An 8,390-nucleotide genomic window follows, 5' to 3' on the forward strand; every position below is an offset into this window, starting at 1 on the left:
AACCCAAGTATTAATGTCCTAAAGTATCAATTAGCTCCCGAAACAAACTTTAAACCAAGTCTTGAATAACATTAATTTGTGATAGGATAAACCTTCATTTGACAATTCTAAAATTCTAAAATTGAATCGTCGGGTCATGAATAAAAACTTGAATAACTCTTTTTGAATAAGTACTCATTTTTAGACATTTACCCATAGTTGAAACACTTGAACTTGTAGCACACAAACGCACCCATGGAGAGATACTTTGAGCCACGAGGACATTAAATAGCTCAATTATTTTTCTTTGATGTAGGATCCACGCTTGTTTTTAACTATAGGGCTTGCATCAAATACTAACCGAAACCACACGCACCGAACTAGGAATTTGATATGATTAAGGCCTTCTTTCATTTCGCCACCATATAAACCAATAGCCTACCCGAAATCATTTTCCCTTGTTCCCCATTTTGAGCCTTGCCCTTCTTTTGCCACCACAATATAACTCTATTCCATCATTTTCTATCAAAAAATACCGGAATCTATGAGTTTCTAATAGATAAATATGAGTCTAAAAAAGAGAGCATCAAAGCAAAAACATATACATTCTTTGGCTCACACACATTACCCCCTAGGAATACAATTCTCACATTCCAAAAAAAAAGCTTATCGACATTTTTGAGAAAAAAGGGGAAGAAAATAAAAGAAATAAATAAATAAATGCTCTCAACTACCCAATAGTGACTTAACATTTTAGAAACTCAATAAGATTCTTAAGCCTCATTTCCATCATAATCACACCAAACCTCAACCCTTCATTACAACCCAATTAAGTCCTTTTGATCAAATCGTAGTAAGGAGGCATAGTGGTTGGATGACCGTGCAAGCCCACGATAGTTATCAATTGTGTTGGAAAATTGAGAGAAAACACCTCACCCGGAACACTTGAGCGTAAAGAGTGAATCCTATGTGAGGTGTTTAACGAGTTCATTAAGTATCAACTATTTGAAAATGTCTCACTAATGGCCAAAAGTATAAATTCAAAAATCGTTTAGTTACTCAAGGTGTTTATCATGTTTCAGACGGCTCAAAAATCTTCTACATTGTTACTTGAAATGAATCATGTCTCATTGTTGATTTATTTGAGTGCTTGGCCTTCTAGCTTTGTTTTCGGATTTAATTTGCTTGAGGACAAACAAAAGCTTAAATATTTGTTTTTCATCAATGATTCCATGACTACTAAATTGAATATCCACAATATTTCGAAATATTGTGGATATTCAATTACTTTTAGTTTGCATATATTAAATGAGCAATGATATTTAATAGTCATGGAATCATTGATGAAAAACAAATATAAGATCTTAATGGGTAAAAATACTAATTAATTGTATTTTAATAAATAAAAATATAGAACTAAATAAAATGATAACATATAAAGTTAATAAGGAAAGAATATAATATGATTAATTTAATTATGATGTTTAGCTTAAATTGTATATATTTTGTAAACATTAAGTTTAAATTCGTATTATTTTGTAAACTTTAAGTCTATATTGGTGCTATTTTGTACGTGAGGCCTAAATTGATGCTATATTATAAACGTTAAGTCTAAATTGGTATTATGTTGTAAGCGTTAAGTTGAGCCTAAATTGGTACTTCCCTAAAAAGCTTAGGCCTATTTTGGTACCTTATCCCTATAAATTATGACTATGCTCGGAAATAAAAATATAGATGTTTTATTTTTATAAAATAGGATAAAGAGTTGTCACTTAAAATTTAATTTAATCTATTTTGACTATTAATTTTAAAGAATTGATAGAAACAAAAACTTAATGATTAGACAATTATTTCCAAAAACAGACTAGCTTAATATATAAGAACATAGAAACTAGTAAATTATTTATACAAATTAATCAAAAAGTATGCAAAAAGAAAAACCCATAATAATTTCACATAATGCAAAAACTTCACGGTTTATGAAAAAACTTGTAAAAGTTGCTCCTACTTAAGTGCAGAACATTTTTAAACAACTCCAACTCAGTCAATACAAGAAGTCAGTTAAAAACATTGATTATGAAGATGTTTAGAGTCCAGAAGTTACTAAATTTACCCACTTCTACTCCTAATGGTTAAAAACTAAAAGGAAAAAAATGGCAGATTTGCTACTCTTAATACGAACCGAATTGCTCCTGGTAACTGAATAAGCTGCCCTTTTCACGAAAAGAAATTCCTAGCCCATTCAAAAACGATAACGGAATAGAAGACTTTTCCGAGTTGCTATCCTGATAAGGATTTGATTCCCCCTTCTAATATCATCTAGGGTTGAACCTATCTTGTCCTTCCTGCATCTGAAGCGATATCAAATGCTGTTGAAATCTGCAAAATACAACTCCAATCCAACTCAATTAAGATGTGTTCAGTGCAATACCTAAGTTGTGTTTGCAGAGGTTTGTGAGAGAAACTTAACAAACTCTTCCTTCTTTCTCTCAAAATTGAATCTTGCAGAATTCAACAGCATTTGCTCTCGCTTTAAATCCTCTGTCAACTTCTCCTTTTCCCATGTCTTCTGTTGGAGTTGATTCTCAGTTTCCATGTAGCTATCAGGTGGATTTGCTGACATGGAAGGTTTTGGAAATCTTACATCAACATCAGTCCTGGGGAACAAAAAAAATCCAGAAAGAAGAGATACCAAATGAGAAATACACACACAACACGCGCTCACACACACACATGTAACTCTAAACATAGGGTATGCCAAAATACGTTATTTACTGGGGGTAAGTCTTCCCCTGCCAATATTTTTGGCAAGAGGTCGCTCCTAAGACTTGAACCCGTGATCTCTCAGTCACACAACAACAACAATGTTTACCGTTTCGCCAAGGCTCACCCTTTGAATCGACCATTCTAGATAAAATACGGATTTCTTTTCTTTTGTATGATAGTTGTACAAAAATTGGGGGAAGACAAATCCATGCACCAAATATCATGAGTTGAATTTGGAAGGTCAGAGGCTAATGCTATGAACCCTATAGGTGGCCTATTATAATCGAATTATAACAGATACATAATTCTATAATCTATCACGATTCAGAAAGACATTTCTTTCTTAGTGCATTTAAACTACCTACATGCAGAAAGCAAATTCTGAAATACCACAAAAGGAGATGCTGTAAACCAATGAAATTCACCATTAGATCCAATTGGAAGACAATTTCATGTTAATAATGAAAGCAAAATACTTACAGATTCCCCAAGGAAAAGAAACCATTAGGCTTAATAATCCCTCCATCCAGTGAAACTGCTCAATCACTTATAAGTGGAAGAGCAAGTAGCATCTCCTCCCTACTTTTGTAAACTTGCAGGCGAGAAAAGAGGCTGTAAAATAGAGTCTCTCTGAGGCCATAGACATCAGATACATACAACAAATTCATGTAATCCACATGGATCATGTTAACAGCGAAACCAATAAATCTAGGTGGACACTTGCCATTAGGCAATTTTGGCCGTAGAAGATCAAGCCTTCTTTGAGGGTCATCATCCACAAATTCACCACAGTAAGGTCTACAAGGGAAAAAAAGTTTGTAATTCAAGAGCTGAATTCCAAACAGCAATAAAGAAAAGAAAGAGATACATGCCTTAAATTTTCGAGACAAATGACAAGAAATCGACCATCCAGAGTCCGTCCGATTGTAGTACCAAAGCCTCGAATTCCAGAATCACTATTTATATGGCCTTCCTTGTCATAAGTTTCAAGAGCTTTAACACCTTCGTAAGTCTTGCAAACAATTCCTAGCATTGTCTCTACTCCTAAGTACTCTGAAAGAAGCCTGCAATTAAGAAAGAATAAGTAAAAGTAGATTGAAAATAGTGCAGATAACTAACAACAACTGCATTATCATGGAGCTCTTTAAAGCAAAGATCAGTGTGGCAGTAAGTACGGAGGCATTTCACTGATTGAAAATAATAAGAGCTCTTGGAATTGTGGAGTACATAAATTAACTGACTACATTAGAACCAGGAACAATATGCTATATTAGCAAGGAAACTAATCATAAGACTTATTTCATAGAAGAGGAAGAATCTACATGTTAGATAGATAGTAAATATCAGTAGCAGATAACATGCAACTTCAAACTAACCTGCTAAGATTATCATCATCCACCTTGCCCAGAGTAGCAACAATACCAAGCACATCCTTAGTGAATGCCAGTTGAGGTGCGTGAGTACCATGGCGCGTTGTCAGCTGACACACAATGCCTGCAGCAGAAGTTTCATGCTGCAGAATTTGCTTTACTGTTTGTACCTCACTCTGATTGGAGGAATGGCTTTCACTTTCACCACTAGGAGGTCTTGCGGAGTGATAATTACCAAGAATAACTGAAAGGAAACTTGTCAGTAGCAAAAAATGAAAATGGAAAAAGAGATATTATGCATCACAAATGATTATACCAATAAAATCTCCAAACAATTCTAGGATCTAAAAGTAAATACTACCATTCGGAAACACTGACTGGAAGTTGAGATAAAAAAAAACTGCTCACACTATGAAATCAAGAAGTAAATCTTCTTTTCTTTTTCGACCTAGCTTACCTATAATGAGATATATTTCGTGACCTCTGAATTTGTTTTTCAAATGATGCTTACTTTATTAATGATAAACACTTCCCTGTTATAACTTATAAGAATACAAAAGGCAGACTTGAACTAGGACTCCTGCTCATATTATAATTCAAACTTCCTAAATAAAAATTCTGAAAATAAAACCATACCCCTATTAGAATTAAAACTTCCTAAATAACAATTCTGATAATAAATTCCTACTCCTCAAGGACTAAGACTTCCTAAATAAATAACAATTATGAAACTAGTAAGTCCTAAACCTAATCAAAATAACGATTTATTATGATATAGACTAGCTACAACAATTTTAACATTGCCTTCCCCTACAAAAATGAGTGTGATCTCATGCACAAAGATGATAACTGGAGCTACTTCACCAAAGCATCCGTTGGTGATAGGATTCATCATCTGGTTCTAGTAAAGCTTCATCTAGTCCTTCCAGCCAGTGATATCTTTTATACTGATGTCCTCATGTATACGGTTAGTCATAATTATAACAAATCCCCTTAGTCTTTCGTTTCTCTAAACGGTCCTTCCACGGCTGGCCAGCAGTCCCATCTTGATAATTTCTCTTTTCTCATATAGCCTTGGTAATTCAGCAGATTTATGCAACTCTACTTCGACCACTATTGTGCCTTTCAACAGTGTGTTGATGCTTACAAAAATGCTCACACATATGCAACCAACCAGCTCAAGGGATCATACGACCCATCAAACTTAGGAAATCCAGTTTCGAGAATTTTGGAAGCAGTCCTCCTCCTGCCGTCGTATTCTATTGTCCACCCCCTGTCTCCTTCCTTGTTGTGCTAGATTGCCACTCTCCTTAATGGTTTCTACTTGGAGTACCATGGCCTCCACCTTTGGCCTGTCTTTTCAGTATGAATCTCAAAAAGGCTTCAAACTGTTTTTCCAGATTACTTGATTCACCCATAACTTGCTCTAATACCACTTTGTTAAGCTCCTGAGTTTTGGATCAAATTACGGGTCCTTGAACCTTGAAATCAGGAAGTGAATTTTACTTCTTTTTCTTTCGAGATAGTATGATGAGAATTAATTAATGCAGCTCGTTAGAGAGAAACCCGGATCTCTATGATGAGAACTCCTGACCTCTGAATTTGTTTTTCAAATAGTACTTTACCAATGATAAAATGGTTCCTTTCTATAATAGTACAAAAGGCAGACTTAAACTAGTATTCATATTCAATTAGATTTAACATTTCCTAAATAAAAATTCTAAAAATAAACTACTATCCTATTAGAATTAGAACTTCCTAAATAATAGTTCTGAAAATAAACTCTTATTTCCATTAATACTAAGACTTCCTAAATAAATGATAATTCCGAAAATAACAATTTCTAAATAAATTTACTCTGATTTGGACTAGCTACAACAGTTTCCTAACAACATCATTTTCAGTTTATATCAGCAAAAACTTTACTGAAATATCTTGTCTAATTAAATTAACTAAAACATTGAAGGAAACAATGTATATGAATGACAGATCTAAACATTGCTACCACAGTACTTAAAGCACCTGGAGAACCAAGAATTAATGGCCAACAATTAAAAACAGGTGACTCGGTCGAATTTGTTAGGTAGCTACCATGCTTAAATTAAAAACCATTACACTACACAACATAAATTTGTTCCTAGATGTGCTTGTATCCAAGTGAACTGCACATGCAAATACTTCTTAGCTAAGTAATCTTCAAGAAGAACTAATCCTCTAGAAGAGGCACAAAAAATAAAATTTAGCATACCTTGCAGATCAAGTATTGAGTCTTGTAATTTGTTTCGTTGACTTTTCAAAAATTTCAAGTTATCCTCATGCTGCTTGATTTGGATTCCTGCTGTGTGTAGATCATCTTGAAATTTCTGCAAAGGTTACAATTTAACAATTAGTTCTTTGACCTACTTTACATTGTAAATAAGCTCCAGTAACTTAAAGGATGTCTAAAAAAATACAAATTGAAATGTGAAATTTCCGCTTTTTTTTTTACAAATGTCAACTCCACATAAAATATAAATAACAGAAGAATTGCTTTTGATTTACACCCACATCACAACAAAATGTAAAGATCCTATGCAAACTGAAAACCTTAGAATTGTATATAACGGATTGGGCTTGCATAGAACCACCATTTTGCATTTCATTACTTGGGATAATACTAGCTTCTTCTTCCATCAGAGCTGACAAATCCTGCGGAAACACTCTATGTAAGAATTACAGCTAAAACAAAAGGATCGGCTTAACATTTGTAACTATGAACATATCATCTCAAAGAGCAACATGACACTATGTTCCTTACACAAATAGGTAAAGCAAGGCACATTTGTATGCATCACAGTGCACCTCAAGAAACAATAAAAAGCGGACAAACAAAAACCATATTTACTAATAATGGAAATAGTCATAGTAATCTTCTGAAATCTAAAGATGATAAAAGTCTAAAACATATGAAGCCTGAGACATAATTTCTTTATGGTCTCACTGCATATAGTGAACAAATTAAAAGCCTTCAAAGCTTATGCTCCCAAATAATATCCTAGTTATTGGAAGATGAAGTCATCAAAATTAGCTGCAAAGTTTAAAAGTTCTATGCCATTCAAAAACAAGGGCTGACAATATAATTTCTTTGATAACAACCATGCAAGCATATACATGGCTTCTACTCTTCTACATGTCAAAATTTTCAAAATATAGTTCACTTAGTGAAGCAAAATGAATCCAGCCACACTAATCGCCATCCTTCTTAGGGTATCCAAATTTATCATTCTCATTTAAGCAATAATTCAAAGAAACTTCCGTGATTTTCAAACAGCAATCACAATGAAAAATCAATTTCCAAGCCAAGAGCATACAAATTTCACCAGAATTATAGCTCTACTATTAGCACTGATAGACGTATGCATACTGGTGCGAGTATTCGAACAGATACGCCAAACAACATTTCTAAAAAATATGAGATACGGTACGGTGGGGATACAGAAAATTTTATATATAACTAATAATATATATATCATTTATAATGAAAATTCAAAAGATACACAAATATATAAATCACAAATCATATTCATAAAGTGATTATAAAAACACAAATAATACTCTCAAGTCATTATAAAACCACAAATAACATCTATAATATTAACTAATAAGTAATTAATTCATAGCAGATCAACCAGATGAGAGGAAAAACTCGATCAAAGTAGATCGACCAGATGAGAGGGATCTACTTCAGCAAAGCAATCGAGGAAAACAACTGATTGCACAGAACCACTGAACAGAAGAACTCGATCAGATGAGAGAAAAGATTTAGGAATTTCAATTTTGTTAGGGTTCAATGATCGCACAGGAGAGATTTTCAATTTTAGTTTAGGGTTCAATCGATTTCGTGTCCGTATATACTAGTAATCCTGGGATTATTTCATTTTAATCCTTATATTTTCTGAGTTTTAAAAAAACCTTTATACTTTCATAGTTTTAAAAAAAAAAAACCTAAAGTATCCCGAAGTGTCCCTCGCGTATCCCATCATTTAAAAAAAAACATTGTAGTATCATTTTTTGATGGGGCATCATTTAATAAAATGATATTATTTATTTTCTTTTTCATTTATTTTATATACATAAAAACCAGAAATCAAGAATCATTTAACACTAATAATCAATCCATACAAAATCATTTAACTCTAATAATGATGAAATGGGTTGTAGTAAAAACATTGTAGCAACATCAAAACACTTAGAGAATATGATGAAACATGGTTTGATGCAGTAAATTTGATGAAA

General features: G+C 33.2%; 1 pseudogene; it reads right to left on the reverse strand.

Annotated features, from left to right (window-relative positions):
- Window positions 1-1,992: 1,992 nt before the first annotated feature.
- LOC136200910 (protein DEFECTIVE IN MERISTEM SILENCING 3-like) lies at window positions 1,993-7,950 on the reverse strand (annotated as a pseudogene).
- Window positions 7,951-8,390: the final 440 nt, after the last annotated feature.

The sequence above is a fragment of the Euphorbia lathyris genome, chromosome 7, assembly GCF_963576675.1.
Source record: "Euphorbia lathyris chromosome 7, ddEupLath1.1, whole genome shotgun sequence".
Lineage (NCBI taxonomy): Eukaryota > Viridiplantae > Streptophyta > Magnoliopsida > Malpighiales > Euphorbiaceae > Euphorbia > Euphorbia lathyris.